The sequence below is a fragment of the Castanea sativa genome, chromosome 11, assembly GCF_040712315.1.
Source record: "Castanea sativa cultivar Marrone di Chiusa Pesio chromosome 11, ASM4071231v1".
Taxonomy (NCBI): domain Eukaryota; kingdom Viridiplantae; phylum Streptophyta; class Magnoliopsida; order Fagales; family Fagaceae; genus Castanea; species Castanea sativa.
Genome location: NC_134023.1, coordinates 35,855,126 through 35,875,418, shown reverse-complemented (window position 1 = coordinate 35,875,418; position 20,293 = coordinate 35,855,126).

The window sequence follows — 20,293 nt, the reverse complement described above, 5'->3', positions numbered from 1 at the left end:
AAAAAATCATCAAAAAACAAAACAAAAGAAAAAAAAATCATCATAAAAAACAAAGCAAAAGAAAAATTAAAAAAAAATTTTTGGTTGAACTACGTAAATGACTTGATCCCTCTCCAGGGTACGTAGGCAGCTTAGTACTTTTCACTAAGTTCAGTCACATAAAAAGAAGAAGGATTGTCAGTCTAGCTTGAAGAGTTTGTCCAAAGGTCGTCAACATGCTTTCAAGAACCCTTTGATTGGCAAGGCGTCGCTTAAGATCAATCAATTGCTCACTATATGATGTTCAAAGATCATTGTGGTAGAAAGTGATAGCTGCAAAGAATTGGTGTTACGTAGCTTTCCTTGAAATAATGATAACTTGATTCTCGGTTGTGGAGTAAAATAAAATCTTCAACCTCTGTTGCAAGGAATGGAGTCTGCATGGCATTGCTCATCTTTTGTGGACATATTCTCACGTCTCTGAAGTATACTTTGCATCACTTATCTCCTGGGGGCATCTTTTTTGTACCTTTCAAGTCTAGGCTATATTGTCTCTCTTCTAGGATGTGTCACTTCACAACTCTGAAATTCGAACCACATCATCTCCCTTCTGAGTGGTGTTGTTTCACATCAAGTCTCTAAAATCTGGACAATGTCACCTTCCTCCAACATCTGAAGTTGATGTTGCATCATCTCTCCTCTAAGGGCATGTTCGTGCAATGTCAAAATCATGGCGGCATTCTTCTCACATCTTCAAGGTTTTATTGGCATCTCTTTGCATCCTCAAAGTCTTGATGGGAGCTTCTTGAAACTTCAAGCTTCATTATAAAGGCCAATATTAGTGCAACTTCTGTGCAAATGAAGTGTTGACGTAGCTTCATAGCAAAAATGAATGTTGGCATAGCTTCTGTGCAAATGGAGTGTTGACACGACTTCATGGCAAAGATGAATGTTGGCATAGCTTCTGTGCAAATGGAGTGTTGACGTAGCTTCATGGCAAAGATGAATGTTGGCATAGCTTTTGTGCAAATGGAGTGTTGACACGACTTCACGCCAAAGATGAATGTTGGCATAGCTTCTGTGCAAATGAAGTGTTGACGTAGCTTCATGGCAAAGATGAATGTTGGCATAGCTTCTGTGCAAATGGAGTGTTGACACGACTTCATAGCAAAGATGAATGTTGGCATGGCTTTTGTGCAAATGAAGTGTTAACGTAGCTTCATGGCAAAAATAAATGTTGGCATGGCTTCTGTGCAAATGGAGTGTTGACACGACTGCATGACAAAAATGGATGTCGGCACGACTTCAATATAGAACTATTGGCCCAGCTTCGATGCAAATGAAGTGTTGACGTAGCTTCATGGCAAAGATGAATGTTGGCATGGCTTTTGTGCAAATGAAGTGTTGACGTAGCTTCATAGCAAAGATGAATGTTGGCATGGCTTTTGTGCAAATGAAGTGTTGACGTAGCTTCATAGCAAAGATGAATGTTGGCATTGCTTCTTTGCAAATTAAGTGTTGACGTAGCTTCATGGCAAAGATGAATGTTGGCATAGCTTTTGTGCAAATGAAGTGTTGACGTAGCTTTATGGGCGATAGCATTATTGTCTAGCTGAATATCCTTATGGAAACGTCGTTGCAAAGACGAATATCACTAAAAGATTGTTGATGCAAGAAAAGAATGTAACAACATGAAGGCATACGTCCTTGCAACGTTGCTATCAATGAAATACAAAGTCACCAAATGAAGGCAAACACTTCTATGAGAACGTCGGCGTGAAGTTTGATATCAAAACCCAAAGATCAAGAAACCGAGCTGCAAAACAAAAACAAGCAACAACAAAAAAAGCGAAGTCGAAGAAAATCACATAGCATGGCTAAACAAAGGATAAAAGAAAATGAAAAAAAAAAAATCTTAACAGCTGGAGAAGAAGACTTGGAGGCCGGTTCTTGCCCGATCTTCGAATCCTTGAAATAAAGCATCATGATTCCCTGAAGAAAAAAAAAAAAAAAAAAAAAAAAAAAAAAAAAAAAGTGAAAATTTTAAAAAAAATAAAAAATAAATAAATGAAAATAAAAATAAAAAAAATAATAATAAAATAAAATCTCTACACTTTTATTCAGAAGATTACACTTTGAATAAATGTATGCATGCCCGTAGGGCTTTATATAGAAAATTTCGGGATAAACGTACAAGAAAAAAGGAGGAGAAGTAACAAAGTTCAACAATCAAAGCTTCCCTTCCGAATTTTCAAATCTCCTCGTCGAGCAGCCACCATAATGTCTTCATCCCGTCGAGCAGCCACCATAATGTCTTCATCTGTCGTGGCACACCATAATGTCTTCATCCCGTCGGGGCGGCCACCGAATTTCGCATCATGTCCGGCGGCCACCGCAAAAATTAGACCAAAGAAAAAGCCATAAGTCCAACAAAGACCCACGACTTTCTCGACCAAATTTGTGAAAATCCAGACTTTATTTCACAAAACCGATACCACCATTAGAGCTATCGGCCTTCGATCTACAAAACCTGAAATTTTTAGGTCCAAACGATGAGCCACGCGCCACCACGCGCCACCACGCGCTCGCGATGACCACCGGTTTAGTCCATCAAAACCGTGCAAATCTCGTGCACAATTTCACAAAACGAGACCACATAGCAGTCTTCTACGGCCTAAAAGCTACAAGATGTGAAAATTTCAAGCCCAAACGATGGGCCACGCTCCGCCACGCGCCGCCGAATGTCCGGCGATCCCGAACTGTGTGCACGCGCTCCCACGCGCCGCAAGAAGATTCCACGTGCTCCCACGCGCCGGTGATTTCTCACGCGCGTGCACGCGCCACGCGTGACACGCGCTCCGGCCGATGACGTCACGGATGACGTCATCCTCCCTCGGCCCGGTCCAACCCGCTTAGACCCGGTTCGACCCGACCGGATCCGACCGCCACGAAAAAAAAAAAAAAAAAAAACAAAAAAAAAAAAAAAACTTGGCAAATTAAGTATTTAACTTGGACTTTGACCAAAAAGTCAAAATTTTCAAAACAAACCTGTCCTACTCAATTTTTCGCGTACTTTCCAATTTTGGGGTCCGTTTCTTCAACCGAGACTCGAAAATTGCACAACGATCTAGTTTCTAAAAAAAATTGAATTTTGCACAAATTTTGACCAAAAGTCAAAATTTTTAAGATTGACATATCTTGTTCAATATTACGTGTACTTTCCAATTTTTTTGTCTATTTATTCATTTGATAATCCAAAATTTATCAAATACTGTGATTCTACAACCTATTGGCTTTGATGTAAACTTTGACCAAAGATCAAGATGTTCAAGCAAAACTTGTCCTATCAGGTTTTCGCAAAGATTTTGATTTTGAAATCTAGGTATTTGTTTTGGACTCAAAAACTACATCCGCTTCTCCAAAGTACTAGCGGTGTCCAAAATTTAAGCTCTCAAGATCATAATTTGAGACCCATCCATTTGGTCTGGATTCCCTCAAAATTATCCTCCAGACTTGATCAAGGCTCCCCTTTCAAAAGTAGACGAACTCTCACAAGTATGTCTCAAAATTGAAATTACATTGGGTCACTACTTCAGCCTATTATTTTCGTCGGTGCCTACCGGTCTTCAACCTAACGTTCCCATTCGGCGCCTACCATTCTCATCCGCCGTTCCCATTCGGCGCCTACCATTCTCGTCCACCATTCCCACCGAGAAGTCTCATCCGCCATTCTTAAACCACCCAGCTACCATTCTTCATCTCTTCACTATAAATAGGAGGGCGGGATCTCGTTAAATCCATCAAGAAAAAACACATACACCGAGTCATGAAATGAAGATTTGCTTCTTTCAAATTTTCAAATCCTCCTTCTCACTGACCTTCTCACTATGGTCTCGTCATTCTCAATACCGAGCAACCAAGATCACTTCATGATCGGTTTGAAATCAACCCCTTCATGGTTCGGTAGTAACCCTTCTCACAACATCATCAACTGTTTTAGGATTCAAACAAATTTTGTTTCCTCACATAATGACCACGTTTGTTCATAGAGTTATTCATAACAAGGTCGGCATCGTTGTTCCATGCTTTCTTGGATTTGGTTCACTAGGAAATCCAAGTCCAGGAAGACACCCGTTCTTGAGACCGAGCTTCCATAGTCTCTCTTCAACCGTTTGGTCTCCCAATAGAAGCGGTGGTTCGGAACAAACGGCAACTTTGCTGGTTTCTAAAACCAGATCACAAGTTAGCTCCATCTTTCATTTGTTATGCTTTCCCAATAAAGTTGCATCAAGTGAAGATGGTAAGAAGTGTTGGGGTATCCTACAAATTGTCTCCCATCCAACACTTGTGATGACCTCCAAGGTACCAGCTCATCAGAAATTAGCCTTTGGTGTCGGTGAAGGGTCCCCAAAGCCTCATTCCATGTTTCCACCAGCATGGGGTCCAAAGGTCATCATTGCGGTACCACAAAACACACTTTCGGAATTACTCCAACTTAAGATCGGCTTGAAGAATTTCGTAAAATATACTTCCGAAATTACTTCAACTTAATGTCCGTCAAGATGGTCCCGATTACACGGGCGCATTCAACGACTTGGCCGACGGACATCATTCAAAGGCATGCAGCCGGTCCCACATCCGAAGGTGTACTTCCCGAAGGCATCTACAGTAGAGTCCCCAACATGCGGGGGTCGGGGCCATGGTGTCGTATGTCTCACCCATCCACTTTGCTTCATCACTATCTTCTTCACCATCAACATCAACAAACCCAAAACACTTTTTAAATTACCCCAACTTAACCCGAGTGATGCGATAACGCAAGCACATTCAACCACACTCCCTTTGTTCTTCTCGTAATCCGAAGTATACCCTTCGCATATAACTTCACCGAAGTCCTTAAAAATAAGAGGCTAGCTCCGAGCTCGCATGCTGTATGCCAACATACTCACCTCTTCTCTATCTTCAACACCCCGTGATCGCCACCAACGATCCAAAATACTCTTCCGAAATTACCTCGGCTTAACATCTACCGAAATGTTTCAATCTTGCAAGTACATCCAACTTCTTGCAAATAACTTTCAGCCCCACCAACCCACTCCAGTACCATTGAATACTCTTCGAAATTACTTTGACTTAACCTTTGCTCGAAGCTCGGTCACACGAGTACATTCAAATACGGCGTGACCCCTTCTCGGGCCCCATCAAAACCTTTCATATGGGTGGGTCTACTCTTCGCAATTACTTCATCCCGCTAAAAGCTCCACCACCTTCAGCCTATTTCACTAGAAGAGTCAAGTATAAAAAGGAATCCACTTTCTTTCAAGACTCATTCATTCACCACACTCTAAAAACTGTGTGCATGAACGAGTCTCGAGGGGCATTTGTAGAGAGGGAAAATTCCCGACCTATCACAAGGCCGACACATCATACTACCAAGTCCACAAAATACAACCAATTACAAAGCGCCACGTATTGCCGCTAGGTTTTGCCATCGCTATTCGGAAACCAATAGAAATTTGCCAAGTGTCATTGAAATAAAGGCATGAAACCGCATCGGCGGGTGTAAGCAATGACACGAGCGCTCCGCACGTGTAAGCGATGACACAAGCACTCGGCACATGTAAGCGATGACACGGGCGGCCTCGCAGGTGTAAGCAATGACACAAGCACTCAGCACATGTAAGCGATGACACAGGCAGCCTCGCACGTGTAAGCAGTGACACAAGCACTCAGCACGTGTAAGCGATGACATAAGCGGACCAATCAAACTCCGCCACGTGTCGCTCACCTACCCCTAAACTCCTATAAATAGAAGCCTTCCTAAGACATTTAGGAGGAGACGAACGAGAGGACGAGACGGGGATCGAGACAAGGAAGAAGATATCTTGAGTTCGAAATCCGTAAGCTTCGCCGAATCAACCCCCGAAGCCTCCAAGAACTTCAAGAACTTCAACCTCGAATGCAAACAACATTCGAAGCAAAATCATCCAAACTACTCGTCCAGATCTCAAAGTCCACCGGAATCAAGCTCAAAAGCCTCCAGAAACCTCAACAAACTACAAATTGGTGAAGCTCTACGGATTCAAGCCTCCAAAGCCCCGAAGAACTTCCACCACAAACCTTCAAATACGAAGAACAATCAAAGAGGAATCATCCAAATCATATTCCTAAATCTCAAAGTTCACTGGAATCAAGCTCAAAAGCCTCTAGAAACCTCAACAAACCATAAATCAACGAAGCTCTACGGAATCAAGCCTCTAAAGCACCGAAGAATTTCCACCACAAACCTTCACACACGAAGAACACACGAAGAACACGAAGAACATACGAAGAACACGAAGAACACGAAGAACAAAGGATTTCTAACAAGCTCATAGCTAGAGATTCATTGTAATCCCGTTTCAAAGATCTTCGATCCATTCCTCAGCCAAATTGAAGAATATCTTATGTTCAAATCAAAATCACATTACCACAATTCCAATCAATAAATCTTTCAAGGAGATCGAATCAGAGGATCACTCTTTTGTAATTACAGAGAATTGTACCACACATTTATCAATACAAATTCGTATTTGCGAAACTATTTTACTTGTTTGATTTATTTCGAACTAAGAAATTTAGTCGTCTACAACTATTTTTTTCCCCTTCTTCCTTTCTCGTACTGCAAGTCTGCAAAGGGCTTCTCTTCCAAACCCAAAACCTTTCTCTTCCAAACCACCCATGATCTTTCTCTTCGAAACCCAAAACCCAAAAAAAGAAAGAAAGAATCATCGATCAGAAAAAAAAAAAAAGAAGAAGAAGAAAGAAAGAAAAAGAAAGGAATCGGATACACAAACCAAGAGAGAAAGAAAGAATCATAGACCAGAAGAATCATAGATCAGAAAGAAGAAAGACCCATGACCCTTCTCTTCGAAACCCAAAACCCAAAAAAAGAAAGAAAGAATCATCAATCACAAAGAAAAAAAAAATCACAGACCAGAAGAATCATTGATCAAAAAGAAGAAAGACCCAAGACCCTTCTCTTCGAAACCCAAAACCCAAAAAAAGAAAGAAAGAATCATTGAACAGGAAAAAAAAAAAAAAAAAAAAAGAGGAATCAGATACACAGACCGAGAGAGAAAGAAAGAATCATAGACCAGAAGAATCATAGATCAAAAAGAAGAATGGAAACAAACCAGAAAGAATCATAGATCAGAAAAGAAGAAAGGAAACAGATACACACCGAAAGAGAAAGAAAGAATCGTAGATCAGAAAGAAGAAAGGAAACATACACACACCGAGAGAGAAAGAGAGAAAGCTATGAGATTTTTTTTTTTTTTTTTTTTTTTTTTTTTTTTTTTTTTTGGTTTTGGGTTTCGAAGAGAGGGGTCATGGGTGGTTTGGAAGAGAAAGGTTTTGGATTTGGAAGAGAAGCCATTTGCAGTACAAGAAGAAGGAAAAAAATAATAGTTTTAACGCCGTTTATTTGAGATGTTAAATTTGACAAATGTCAAAATTTTAAGTAGGGAACCTAAGTTATTATACTTAAGGTATTATACCTAAGTTTTGACCTTACTAGAAATTTGTTTTTCATCCTTGAACTATTAAAAAAGATCTTTTTTCATCCCTATTTTTGTCTGTAAACTATTGAAAAAACCTTTTACAAAATTTAGAGATGAAAAAAGAACTTCTAAAGGTTTAAGGACCAAAAACGTACTTTTTGTAAAATTTAGGAACCAAAATAGTATTTTACCCTGTATTCTAAATTAGGATTAATTGTACTGATTCATCCTAAAATTATGGGGGTTATTGCACTACTTTGCACTCCAATCTACTAAAAATTGCAAAGCAATCACCACTCCAGATTTTAAAAATTGCATGTCCAAGTCACATGATCCTAATTCAATATATTGTCCATTTTAACCCTCCACATGGTGAAATTACAATACTGTCCTTATAATATTTCCCAACAAACTAGCCACCTTTGTTACCCATTAAATGAAAACTTTCATCCAGTACCAGTGTTGAGCAGATCACATTTTGAAATAATGATTGGACAAAGTTTTGGTACAAAATGGGTTTGTAGCCTAAGGCTACAAACTTACTCATTGGAGCTGAATTTTAAGAAATTTACTATTTACATTTTCTTCTTATATCCTTCGTGCTTACAAAATTTCTAAAAAGTTTAAAATCAATAGCTATGTCATCAATAAATTATTTAGGTTGCAAGTATTTATAGTTTAAAATTATGCATAATATATAAGCTTATAGATAATATGGTAAATAATATCTGATTGATACAAAATTTGGCATGCGTATTAAAAGCATGTAGAACATGCAATTCAACAATTAGATCTTCAAAATATGTAGTAACATCATGCTACAACAAGTTTTGTAGTTAAACTTTATTCATAACAATTCATGTAATAATTTTAATATATCTACTATGAGGCAAGAGCTCTTCTATTTGTGAGGATAAAAACTTTTACATGTATAATATAAAGGGTAAAAGGATCTACCATCAAAGGGCAAGGCCATTCATTTGGTGTGATTGCAAATTACAAGACATAATTTTTATTACATAAACTATCCTCTTGCGTTGTGGTTTCAGTATTGATAACAACAAAAAATTTGAGGTTCGAATCCTAAGGATATACTAAACACTGATTAGTATCATTATGAGGTGAACCTCATATGTTAAATTTTTATCAAATCTACGAAAAAAACAATCATTATTCGCCCACTTGTGAGGTATGGGTTAATTAAAAATTCATATGCAAATTAAAGAAAATATTTCACAAATATTCATTAAAAATGAACAATAAAATAGTCAATGAAAACAATTGAAAACATACTTCTTCTTTTTTTTTTTGGGTAAATGAAAACATACTTTAAATTATATGATGGAAGCATATTGTATAAAATTGAATATTTCATCAAACATGAAAATAAAAAAGATAAATAATTAAAATAAGTTACACTTAACAAAATTATAATTATCTTAATAGAAATTTAGACTTCTTGGAACTTTGATATGCAACAGAGTAGATAGAATTAACTTAATTCATATATTTATATACATATAATCGAATACGTATAGAATATGATTTTAATACTTATGAATGAAATATGTATTGCTAAACTTTCCTATGCATTGTACATGTTAGAAATTAGTTGTAAAACACAATGTTGAGCAATTGAGGGTTGAGGATCAGTGGTTTCAAATTTTTGCTTAGGCTTGGCTATTATATTTTAAATTTTTATTTGTCAACACTAATTATTTTTTGGTTAGTTAGGTAAATATTGGAAATATAATGAGATGTAGCACATGACCTTTCGGTCATAAATGTTATTAAAACAAAAATTTTAAGGTAAACGAAAGATAATTTTCTATAAGACTCAATAATATTATATTATATTATATTGATAAAGTGAAATTGCTGCAAAATTTAATGTGAAATAAATTATAGATCATTTTCAGAATTTAAAAAATGTCAAATTCCATATTTTAAAAAGAATAAATAGAAACGTATTAGGCACATTTATTTTTTGTATTTTTATTTTATTTATAATTTTTTAATATACAGTGAATATATGTTAGTTTGAATTTGAATTTGTTAATTTAGTTTTAAATGATATATTTTATTCTTTTATTTTATTTTATTTTATGTATGACATAAAATCCTAATTTGTTCTCTTCGCAATATTGTTTAGTGCTGCAGTTAGTATTATAAATTAAATCCATCCTTTTCAAAAAAAAAAAAAAAAAAAAAAAAAATCCATCCAAGGTGTGTGCAAAATAGCAAAATAACTTAATATAGGCAGTAGATAATAGAGAGTGAGACTCACAGTTATAGATCCATCGTTTCCAAGATATGGGTTGATTTTCACTCGTATATGGAAAAGACATGATAGCTAATGCCAGCACAGGGGACTCATTCTCGATATCTAAAGCAGTCACCAAAGTAGGGAATTTTTCCAGCACATCCAAAGCCATATCTATTGAGTCGCAAACAGAAGGAACTAATTAAAAGGGAATCAAAGCTAATATTTGAAAGCATAGAAATAATGAGTTATTGTCAAATAATAGTAATAATAACAAGTGTATAGTCAAATCTAATTAAACTTCTTACCAAGTGTATAGTCAAATCTAATTAACAAGTGTATGGTCAAATCTAATTAAAGTTCTTACCAATTTTTTTTGAATAAATGCATCGAGTAACAAACGTAGCACCATTTACACTGCTCTTTCCAGGACTTAGACTTCCTGGAGGAGTTACAGAATAGAGATATTGAGCCATAGCTATTGAATTGGAGTTACGCCTAAGAGCTATCACAACTGGAATGAGTCTGTCAAATTTGTTTCCTTTTCCAATGCTAAATAACATTGGACACTTTTCAACTATGCATTTTGCCATCTCTGTGTTTCCAACAAGAGCACAACAACCAAGAACCGTATTACCATCTTTATCCGTCATTCTTAATTTGTCTATGGGCAATATGTTTACCAACTCCTTCACAATATGCAGATGTCCAGCAATGATAGCAATGTGTAAAGCCGTACTTCTTGTATTTGAAATTATTGCACTCTCTGCCCCCGGATTGGAAGTAATGAACTGATTAGCTGCGGCCCAATTACCATCACGAAGATACTGCTTAAATAATACATACTTACGGAGTTCACTGTTCTCTCTTCCTGCAAAGTTTTTAACAAAAGATTTAGAGTATCTAATAGCAATTACAAGATTTTTGATATAGATTTCAACCTATACCTCTTGATGTTTTCAATCGAAACAGTTTTGGATCAAACCTCTTGACTATCGAATTATAAAAAACAAGAAAAAAATAGCACTAAAAGAATAATCTTATTTGCACGAGGGTTATACCCTAAACTCCACCCATAATAGATATAGTGCAAATTAAGTGAAGATATAACTTTAAAAAAAAAAAAAAAATTCATAGTTGGGGCTTGGAAAGAGGAGGGTTGTGAACTTTGAATATTACTGTTAGAAATATTAGGAGATTTCAATTGAGTTACAAGACTCTTGACATGAAGATATAGTTTTTATTGACAACAATCAAAGTCATATCAAGAATCACCCCCAAGTGAGTACTTAAGTGATGAGTTTATTGGTCTAGGGAAAAACGTAAATTCAGAGATCACAGGCCTTAATCCACCATACTTAGTTCATAGAATTTTTGAGGTGTCTCATGGGTAGAGTCTATCTAAAGACTGAGACTTCACTTTCTTATTTCTTATTGACAACAAAGAAAGTGACATAGCTATCATTTTGTGAGGATTATAATAAGATTGCAATTATATTATTATATTTAAAAAGAAAATTAATTTTTTCTTTTTAGGAAGTCCTATTATGAACACTATGATGCTTGCTCAAAAAACAAAACAAAAATAATTATTAAAAAGAGAGTGAAAAAGACTTGGTGATATTGTCTCTAGAGTTACCCAAATATTATGGCATGGATTATTCTTGCTATTATGTTTTCTCTCAAAGTATAATAAAAGACAGACTGAAATCATGCATACACCAAAAACAATTAATATCTAGACTTGATGATAAAGTGTAATCATCAAGAATGGACGTCATAAATTCAAATTCTATCATATTTATTAAATAAATAATAAAAACTCCACCTAGAATAACTCATTACTATAACTATCATCTTTTCATTTATGTACACATCCTTTCCATTCAAAAGATTCACTTTTCCTCTTCTCAATAAAAGAGATTCACTTATCCCTTACCCAAAAAAAAAAAATTCCATTTAAAAAATTCACTTACCCTTTTTTCTTTTTCTTTTTTTTCAAAAAGATCACTTAATATCTTTCCCCTGTACAAGAAAAAATTAAAAGAGAGGGAGCTACCTTCTGAATTGTAAAATTTTGCCATGATATCCCAAGCATTTTGAGCAGTTCCAGCAGGAAATAGAGAGCTATAAAATGCAGAGGACGATTCCCTGATCATATATAAAGCTATGGCATCCTTCTTGCACCAAGCATTAAAGGCAATTTCATCATCTTCGGGTTTCAGAGGTTGGGTGGCTCCTTCAACGATGTTCCAAAGATCGCAAGCCTTCAAATAGGCTTTCATCCGGACGCTCCAAGCCACATAATCATATTCCTCAGGAACTAAAAGTAGAAGAACAGCAATTACATATATTATGTTACGAAACTGGTTCTGTGAAGATGTTATAAATTGCATTTCATAATTCATAGAATTTAGAATTTTAGATAATATGATGTTTCGCTAAAGTTGTCTTTTCCATAAATTAGAGAATAAATTGATAGATTACCTTGTTGGTGCTTTAATATATCTCTTAATATTATAAATAAATTAGTACCATTAATTTCACGAGTTTAAGGTGACGGAGTTGAGGAGCGTATCAGGTCTCTTGAGAAGAAAACCGCCGAAGAAAAAATATACAAACGTTCATATGTGCATGTGTATATATTAGACAAAAATATATCTTAATTTTTTAATATTAGATTAGATCATAACTTATTAATATGTACATTGATAGTTGGGGATGGAGGGAATTGAACTACAAAACTCTTAGCATTACATAACTTTTATATATATATATATATATATTTATTGCAAACAACTTTATTCGATACATAATTACATAACTAATAAATAGTATTGATATGCATGTACAACAATTTCAATACTATTTTATTGTAACATTGAATCTTACCTATTTAGTTAATATTCCTTTGATCATTAGCTATAGTTAATTTAATATTTTGATTCTCAATCAAATATGGACAAACAATTGAAATCTTAAATGAAGAAAAAAATTGTCGTACAATTATATATGTCCAAAAATTAAACTTATAACTCATAAGTAAATAAAAAGAAAAAATGCCAATAGAATCAATTAAGTCATTAAAACCAGTACGTACTACTGATTTCAAAGTTTAAGTAGGTAAGAAAAAAAAAAATTGTTCTTGTAATTGGTTGGTGTGTATATATATTTGAGGTTTTATTGTTTGATTAGTTGGTAACTAATAGCTACTGTTTTTTTGGTTGGTTTAGGCCTCTCCTTGGCCTAGGTGTGTGCTAACTGTTAACTGCCAAGGGTAACAGCAGATTCAGCACTGATGCGTGTTTGAGTTGTTTTTCTTTTTTTATGAAAACGTTAAAATGCTAACCATTAGAATAAAGTTAATCACTTTATTTTATATATATTGTTCGGTTCTAACACCTTAGGGACTAATGTATTAGAATTTCAATATGTAATGTGTTGGCAAATCATGATCAAAACATAGAGTCTAAGTTAATACTTGCTCAAAGTATGTTTAATTATAAAATTGGAATTGAGTGATTGCAGAAATTATTGGACAAATTTTGTAAGGCTTGATCGATCGAAAATTAGATTCAATCGATCGAAAATCGTGCAGATGCAATTTTCTGCAGAATTTTCAATTTAGCCCAAGCCTATTTGACGTGTAGGGTTTTATGTTTTACTTCGCATATAAAAAGAAAAATCCTAACTACGTTTTAGAGGTTTTTGATGTGCTGTGTGTTGAATCTCTTGTGAGATCTAGAAGTGTTTACCTTTATACACACTTAGGGTTATTAAGATCAAGATTCATGTCAAGAACTTGGTGATCGCTTCAGTTGCTGCATAAAGAACTTAAAGAAAATCTAAAACCTTTGAGTAGAGTCTCAAAGTCACAAGTAGGAAAACTTGTGGTTGCAGTGGATCAAAGAAAGAAGTAATTCGTGGACTTGGGGGTGTCACGTGGTTGTGGTAGTAAGTTTTCTACTCGATGTAGCAATAGGATGTTAGTGGTCTAAGTTCTATTGCACAAACTTCAATTCTTTCATAGTGGATCTGTTTTACCTTGAGGGTAGTTAGGTTAAATCCTCCCTAGATTTTTTACCGGTTTGGTTTTCTTGGATTATCATATCGTTGCGTTCTTTATATTTCTGCATTATTTACATAATATGATTTTATTGTGTTAATCTAGATTTGTGAAATTTATCTAAGTAATCACTTGGCTAAATAACTAGGTTAAACAACTTGTGTTAAGGATTCTAAAACTTTACACGTGTGTGTGTGTGTGTTTTCTAGAGATACCTATGAAACTACTTTTGGGGAGTGTGCATATTGCTGCCAAAGTATCCCAAGCAATTTTGGCAGAAGTAATCTTCCAAATCGCCCACTCTAAGGGGCCTTCGCTGGAATATCGGATCACTGCTAAAACCATGGCATTCTTTTCGGACCAAGCCTTAAAAGCTGCTTCATCATGTTCTACTTTGGGAGCTTCATCATTTCCTTCCACAATGTCCCAGAGCTGTTGATCTGCCAATTTGGTTTTCACTTGAAGACTCCAATCCAAATAATTGTCCGCATCCTTAAGATTTTTAAAAACATCTGCATAGGTTATAATATTAGAATTAGAGTAGATTATAACCTGTAAACATATTGCATAACTTATAAGTGGAGGGGAATTGAATCTTGAATGTTTCCTTTAGAAATAGTAAAATGTTCTAGTTGAGCGGCAAAATTCTTGGCATTGCATAACCTATAAATACATTGCAAACAAATTATTTGATACATAATTTTTGAAGATAACTTATTATCTTAGTTATTAAATCCTAATGAGCATATACATGTACAAAATTAATATCAATACTATTTTATTTTAAATTTTTAACATTAAACCTGACATATATTGGTCAAAATACCAAAGAAAAGTAAATTTAACTCTACAATTAATTTATAAGTATGGGAAGGCAGTTCACAATTGAAGAACCAAGAAAAAGATTAAATCAAGACTAATAAGATTGTATTTATAGCAAAGATCTTTCGAACATTTACATCAATGGATGTATAATAGAAAAATGTGTCAAATTGACAAATTTTTCTTCAAGAACTCTCCATATCAGTCTATATAAAACACTATAGATTTCCATTTTTGCTACACTGGTTACTCTAGTTTTGTATTGTACTTTTTAAATAATTTTTTCTCTCAATTCTCACAACTAATTCTCTTTCTTCTTCCTTGAATCTCTTCCTCTACTCTCTTCCTTCTCCATCTCCTCTTAAATCTCAACAAAATGCTCTACAAATCATCAAGTTCATCAAACACATCCTAAATCTATATCTCAAACACATCAAACTCATATACAAAATCATATGAGTCATCAAACCCTTATACAAACCCATGTGAATCATCAAAGAAGAAAAAGAAAAAGAAAAAGAAGCAACCAAGAAAAAGAAGAGGCAGTGGCAACCACAGAAGAAGGAAACGAAGGTCTAGCCATGAAGGTTCGCCTTTGTGGTGGTCATGTGAGCTTCGGTAAAATAATGATAAAAAAATGAATAAAAAATAATTATTTAATTAAAATGGAGTGTATAATAGATAATCTGGTATGAGTGTTTTGTAAAAATAGTTATGTAAAATAGAAAAGGTAAGTTCTTATGCTTAAATAGATAGAAAAATTTAGACAAACTAGTATGAATGCTCTTATATTCCCTTCAGACCTAGCGGATGAAAATTATTACAAGTTAGGATTTACACTTCACACTTTTTCTCTCTCTAATATTTTTATACCCTCTGATGATGGTAGAAGGGCTCTATTTATACATGTTGGGACCTTCTCTCTCCTATCATTTGTATGGTGGAGGAATGGGGAGGATAATACATATCCCATTAAAGGTACCCTCCCTTCTTTTGAAAAAGTAATTGGGTGAACGGGTGGAGGGCACTATTCTAACAAGTCATTCAATATCAAATGCCTCGTGACTGGTAGTTGTAGTCATTTAATGTAGAGGTGAAGGTTGCTAGGTTAGGTGTTACCTTCCCTGATTCATCGGCTATATTTCTCTGATGGTTTTCAAGTACTTCTTGGTTATCCCTTGATTAGATCATATTCTTGGTCACGGGCCGAGGATAAGATTCACCTTAGCCATGTGCCTAAAGAGAGAGGGTTTTGTAGTAAGCCGGACCTTATTACCCATTAAGGTCCCTTTGCTTTCTCCCGTATCGGTGCTTGGATTGTTCCTTCTGTAACTGCCTTGGGCTGGACCTATTGCTTCCCCTTTTTTTATCTTATTCTTATGGTCTTTGAGCCCATGAGCCTCTTGTACTTAATCCATTCCCCATGTGACCTATTTAGTTACTCCTTCAATCATAAACTAAATATATAGCCAAAACTGTGAAAAAATTCAATCAGATTCTAAAATTAAAGTCTAATTTTGTGCCAAGTGTCAAATAATTTTTTTTAATCTTGATACAAGTATTTATCATGGACTGCAACAATTGAGAGTTTTGTTAGTTTTATATTAAATGTAACATCACTTTCAATAAGAATTATTTCCTTTTAAAATATAATAATTCTATAGCATATTGAACTTTTAGTTTTAAAAGTTTAACTTGTTTTATGACAGCTAGACAACAAATTCTTTTTAAAAGAACCTTATTAATTGAAAGAGAGAATATTGTTTTGTATATGAATTAAGTAAGATAAAGTGTGTGTTGTCCCACATTGCTTGAATGTAACTCTTTCCCATTGCTTAAAGCCTCACTCTACTACTACAAGAGTTAGACCATTTTGTAGTGGTACTTGGAGTTAAGTAATGTATTTGAGCTTAGTGAAAGAGTGTAATTAAGTGTAAGTGTGTGTGTGTGTGTGTTGTGTGTTTAATAGTTAGTTTGTTTCTAAAAAAAAAAAAAGTAAGATAACTCAAGAATAAAATCTTTCTAAAAATATAATTTAAAAACTTAAACTGTAATTTATTGCATTGTAATAGAAAAAATTATGTTAAGAAGTATGATAATAATTTTTTCCTAGAATAAAATTCACAAGCATGAACAATTTGCATTTTCTACTAAATAAAATTTTTACAAGACTTTTTAAGAATTAAAAAATATATATTATGATGAACATAATAAAGCTTATGTGTATGACTTATAAAATGCACCTAATTACATATTTAATAATGTACTCATGTATATGCATGGAGCTACATGCTAGTTAAATCAATTAAAAAAATGTCAATAGAATCAATTAATTCATTAAAACCAGTACTACTAATTCAGAGTTAAGTAGGTATCCTAGAAAATATAGTTGGTGTAATCGGTTGGTATGTATATATATAATTGAGGTTTTATTGTTTGGTTGGTAATAACTAGAGTTGTTTTGCTTGGTTTAGACCGCTGGTTGGCCTAGGTCTTTCATGCTTGATATATATATTAAGTTAAAAATGTTCGACCATGTGCATTTTAGAAAGAGATCTAGAGATACCTTTGTAACTACTTATGGGGAGTTTGCAAATTGCAGCCAAAGTATGCCAAGCAATTTTGGCCGAAGTAACCATCTCAATCGCCCAACATAAATGCCCTCCGCATGAATTCCGGATCACTCGTAAAGCCATAGCATTCTTTTCGGACCAAGCTTTAAAAGCAGCTTCATCATTTTCTGCTTTGGGTGCTTCATTGGTTCCTTCCACAATGTCCCAGAGCTGTTGATCCGTCAATCTGGTTTTCACTTGAAGACTCCAACCTAAATAATTGTTTGGGTCACAAAAAATTGTATTGACAGGTGCAGTCGGGGCAGACATTGGTGCCATCATGTTTAAATCTGTGAATAAATCCTATCAGAATGTAAAGCATGATGAGCAAGACAGAGATAAAGGCTTGACAGAATCAGAACCAAGGCAAAACTGCAGAGCTAAAGAAATAAAAAAGAAGCAAGTGTAAAACGATAAGTAGCTTAAGATGTTAAAGTTGTATGTAGTTTAGTCTATATTTATCAGTTGTAGATGTTAGTTGAGACACGTGAGAATGTTAGTTGTTTTGTAAATTCACACGTGTATAGTTGGTTAGTTAGTTAGCTCTTGGCAGTTATTCTGTTTTTCTTTTCCTTTAGACTCTAATAGTATATAAGTCATGTATTGTTCATTAATCAATCAATACAATTGAGAGAAAGTTTTTCTTCCCTGTTTTCTGATATGGTATCAGAGCAATTTCCCCAATTTTTCTAGGGTTTGCACTTCCTTATCACAGGGCTTGCGCTTTCTCACAATTTTCTCGAGAAAATTTTTTTTCTTGCTAAGAATTTACTTCTTTCAATAATGGCTTCCGTTGCTACTACAAATGGTTCTACATCAGAGAGTGTACTTGCTTCTTCTTCGCAAGAATCACCAATGGATGATCCTCCTTTCTTGCACCACGCAGAGAATCCAAGCACAGTTCTTGTCACACAACCCTTGACTGGAGGAGAAAATTACTCAGCATGGGCTCGAGCTGTGAGGAAAGCTTTGCTTACTAAGGACAAATTGGGTTTCATTGATGGTACTCTTACTCTCTCTTCGCCATTAGTGTCTTCTCCCTCAAATGTACAAGCTTGGATCAGATGTGACAACATGGTGGGTACATGGCTCACCAATTCAGTCTCACCCAAACTTCAATCAAGCATTATCTATGAAGACACGGCTCTGGAAATTTGGAATGATCTGAGGAATAGGTTTACTCAAACAAATGGTCCAAGGGTTTTCAATCTTCAAAAGGAGATTTCTAAGCTTCATCAAGGTGAGGTGACTATAACAGATTTCTTTACTCAATTAAAAGCACTTTGGGATCAATTACAAAATCTTAGTCCTGTTCCCTCTTGCACCTGTGGAAAATGTGTCTGTAATATCAATAAACGACTTAATGATGTGCAAGCAAGAGAGTCAGTAATGAAATTTTTAATGGGAGTGAATGAAACATTTTCCCAAGTTAGGACTCAAGTCTTGTTAATGGATCCAATTCCCTCTCTTAGTAAGGTTTACTCTTTGATGATTCAAGAAGAAACACAAAGAGCAGTCACTAATCCATCCACTGTTAAGGTTGATTCTACTGCTTTAGTTGCCAAAATTCCTAATCTTGGTAACAATCTTATTGGGAATAGTGTTGGTACTAAGGGTAAAGAAAAACCAATTTGCACTCATTGTGGGAAGACTGTTCACACAGCAGAAAAATGCTATAGATTACATGGTTTCCCCCCTGGTTTCAAGTTCAAGAACAAGAACAAGACTGCAATGGCTCATCAAGTTTCACTCCTTCATGCACAAGACTTGGTCTCCAACACAAGCACTGGCAACATCACCTTAACTACTGAGCAATATCAACAACTTCTAGCCTTGATTGCTCCCTCTACTCCACTTGTTTCTGCAGTGCAAGGAAGAGAACCACCTCAGTCCAATGTAGCCACTATGGTGTCTTCCAATGCTATGACAGGTACCAATTTGTCTCATTTTGTTTTCTTAGCTAAGGTAGTGAACAAAAGGGCTTTTAATTCAGATACTTGGGTCATAGATACTGGGGCTATTGACCATATTGTGTGTTCAGTAAGTGCTTTATCTTCTATTACTGCTGTTACTAATGCCATTGTTGAACTGCCTAATGGGGAAACTACTTTAGTCACACACATTGGCACCATTATTTTGTCCTCTTCCCTCACCCATCATAATGTTTTGTGTGTACCCTCCTTTACATTTAATCTTTTATCTGTTAGTACCATCACTAAGACCCAACCATGCTGCCTTGTTTTTCTTTCTACTCTCTGTTTTGTTCAGGACCTTGCCTCTTGGAGAACGATTGGAGTGGGTCAACAAGTTGATGGATTATACTTGTTGCAATCTGGTAATCTTCAGCAGACATCTCCAAATGCTCTAGCTGAATTTCTTACCAATCACAAGCTTACCTCAGCTTTTACTTCTGTTTCAGCTGCTACTGCTTCTCATTGTAATCTTTCTTCTCTTTGGCACTTTAGATTAGGTCACCCCTCAGATTCTAGGTTACATACTTTGTCCACTATTTTTCCTTTCTTGAAGAATTCATGTAATGCTACCTGTGACATTTGTCCTTTGGCTAAACAAAAACGTTTGCCATTCCCCTTTAATAATAACATGAGTAATTCAGCTTTTGATCTCTTACATATGGATGTTTGGGGCCCTTACTCTACACCTACCTTGGATGGTTGTAAATACTTCTTAACTATTGTTGATGATGCCACTAGAGCAACTTGGGTTTATTTGATGAAAACCAAGTCTGCTGTTCAGTCTCTCATTATTTCCTTTCATGCTATGATCACTACTCAATTCAATGTCAAAATCATACAAATCAGAACTGACAATGCCTTAGAATTTAATATGCCTACCTTCTTTAGCTCTAATGGTATTATACATCAACAATCTTGTGTGTATACTCCACAACAGAATTCTGTTAAGGAGAGAAAGCATCAATATCTTCTCTCCATTGCTAGGGCTTTACAATCCAATTTAATGTTCCTCTTCCTTTTTGGGGAGAGTGTGTCTT